Here is a 3,210-nt window from a genome sequence, read left to right as displayed (position 1 = left end):
GCTGGGTAGCCAGTTAGTATTAATAAAGGAAGGGAGCAAATGAAATCAGACGGTAAGCCTTATAAACTAGGGATCTGAGTTGGACATGATGCCTGACTTATTAGGAAGCTATAACATTCACATCTCCTCAGGGAACTGCCTCATCCTCTGCGTAGGGGACTTAATCCCCAAAGCAGGCTCTCCAGGGGACAACTGGTCATTATCTGGGGTTATAGCAGGAGAGATAAAGCAATGGCAGGTAAATTTCTCCGCTGGGTGCAGGCGAAGTCAGACCCAAGAGGGAGCAGGTGGAGGTCTTTCTACTGAGGCATGCGCAGTAGGAGCCCAGATGGCAACCCTACAGGGGCGGGGCCTAGCCTGGGAAAGGATTGGATTGGATAAAGGATAGAGAACCTCAGAAGATCTAGGAAAGGGGTTGGAGAGGAGGAAGATCCAACACAAGCCTGAAAAGAACCAGGAAAGAGATTGGTTAGTCTGAAAGTCTGAGGTAACATAATTAAAGCTTAACAAAGGCCCGTGGGTAGCACACGTGGGCCCTTTGGTTCTTGCGTTGTCTCTCAGTGGTAGCCACACGTGCTCCAAGCGGCTCCAAGTGCAGGCCTGGGTGCAGCAGCACGGCACCAGCCAGAGCACCACCAGGAACAGAGACTAAGCTATCCGGATGGGGGCAGAGACTGAGCTGGACTAAGCTTGGGCATGGACTAAACTGGACTACGGCAGCTTTGGATACCTTGCCAATGTCGGGTAGTGGCGAAATATCTCTGACCCTGGTTCTTCTGGCATTGGTGAAGGCAAGGCTGGACTTATTCTACAGTGAAGCCACCTGCACATGGATGGGATACCGGGCACCTGCAGACAGTCCTTGGTTTTTCAATAAATCCACTACACCTCATCCTCCCATGTGCGTGTTCCCTAAATGTTTCTCTTGCATCTCCGTGGAAGAACCCCACTTGCACTGGCAACAGTGTGAGCCCCAGATGTGCCCTCACTAGGCTTACCTTGGCCAAGTGACCAAGCCCCAGTAATGTTTTTACGTCATGTATCCAACCAGCCAGCCAATTATCCAATATTGAAGGTCCAGAGAAAGACGAGGGCCAAACCCAAAGTCAAAGGCATGGTTAAGAGCCTTGCACAGTGACTAACATCTCTAAGGGGTGGATTCCTGTAAGGAATCTGCAAAAAGTCTTTGACTGACATCCTGATAATGAACTTGTAACTGAATATTTTGCCCAAGCCAAGGCTTTTGCTGATTCCTCGTCTTTCTGTGGACCATGTCGTGTCCTACCACACACCTTCTCTCTCTCTGTCATTGTATTGCAAGCTCGTGCCTTGAGTGCCACCCTGAAGCAGGGGCCTGGATCTGCAAACTCAGGAAGGCACAAGTCCTGTTCTTTTGCCCTGAGCACACACAGAAAGTCAGCCAGCCAGGCAGACAGCCAAGTTATATTTAGATTCTGTCACCTGATGGGGTCATCCATGAATCAGGGCACAGTAGCAGCTGTGGCATTTTGGGAGTAAACTGAGGTGGGATCACGGGTAGTGAAGAAGTGGGAAGGAAACCAGACATTGACTTCAGGCTCATTTAAGCAAGTCACAAAACAGATAAAAATGTGTGGTTTACATTAAACTTGGAGAGATGGAGGTCAGACCCAAGGAGGACCTTGCCTTTCAAGAGAAATCAGTGTCTGGCTCAGGCAGGAGAAGGACAGCATGGGGAGATCAGCAGGAAGCAGTGGCTCAGCTGGTTAGGCCCCTTCCTGTCCTGGAAGCCTGGGGGGGCAGGGGGGTTGGAACCTCTAGCCCCTTCCTGTCCTGTGAGCCTCTGCTGAGTGAGTGACTCTGACAGGCAGTTAACACCAGCTGCGGTCAGCAGAAAGAGCTGCGGTCACAGAACCCCATTCACAAGGGAGAAACCACAAAGAAGTGGACATGCAGGATTTTTGTTTCAAGCCCCAAAGGCCTCCCTTGCTCTAGATTGATTGATAAAATTACTTCTTTAGGAGCCAGGGAAGTGGCCCTAAATTATCAGTGATCCAGTTGCTTTTCCTTCATCTTATCTCTGGAATTTATCTCCACCCCTCTTGTGGGGCCATTGTAAGATCTCCTGGCTTGGCTTCGGCCCCTCCAGGCTATTCCAGACCCGCAGGACAGGTTTGGTTTTCCACAACCCAATCCCATCTGAAACACCCAAAGCTGCCTCTGGCCTCAGGGGCATCTACACCCCTTGGTCTGCTTTCAAAGTCCTCTACATTCTGACACCCAGCCTGTCCCCCAGGCTTTTTTTCAATGGCTTTCCCAAGGTATTATTAACATAAAGTGCACATACTTAAGTGACATACATATACACAATCAAAATAATGACTATGTCCAACACCCCAAAAGTCTCCAAGTGTCCCTTAGTCATCCCTTTTTGCCACTTCTCCTTGAACCCCACCCCTAACCCCAGTGAACTCTGACACGCGTTATGTCACCATAGATTAGATGGCAATTTGAGAGGTTTTAAGTACAAGTAGAATCGTACAGTGTGGACTCCTTCTCGTCCGACTTGTTTCACTCAGCACAGTTATTCTGAGGCTCATTGTGCTGTTGTGTGTATCAGTACTTCATTTCTTTTTATTGCTGAGTTTAATATTTTTCATTGTATGAGTGTACTATAATTTGTTTATCCATTTACCTGTGATAAAACATTTAGATTGTTTCCGGTTTTTGACTATCAAATAAAGTAGCTTTGAACGTTTGTGTACAAGTCTTCCCATGGACGTATGCCTTCATTTCTCTTGGGTGAATACTAGGGGTTAATGGGTGGTATTAAGGTAAGTGCATATTTAATACTTTTTAGAAAGTACCAGACTCTTTTCCAAAGTGGTTGCTGCATTTGCCATTCCCAGCAGCAGTGTGTGAGAGTTCTAGTTCCTCCACATCTTCACCAACACTTGGATGGCCAGTCTTTTTCATTTTAGCCATTCTAACAGGTGAGTGGATAGCTCACTGAGGTTTCAATTGGCATTTCCTTAATGATTAATGGTGTTGAGGATGTTTTCATGTGCTTGTTTGCCATTTGTCTACCTTCTTTGTTGAAGTATTCAAATATTTTTCTTGGTTTTTTAATTGGGTTATTTTCTTGTTAAGATTTGAGTGTCCTTTATACTCTGTACGCTAATCTTTATGAGACATGTGATTTTCCAATAGTGTCTCCCAATCTGTGGCTTG

The sequence above is a fragment of the Desmodus rotundus genome, chromosome 9 (assembly GCF_022682495.2).
Source record: "Desmodus rotundus isolate HL8 chromosome 9, HLdesRot8A.1, whole genome shotgun sequence".
NCBI lineage: Eukaryota > Metazoa > Chordata > Mammalia > Chiroptera > Phyllostomidae > Desmodus > Desmodus rotundus.
The sequence above is the reverse complement of the archived record's forward strand: the minus strand, read 5'-3'. Positions refer to the sequence as shown.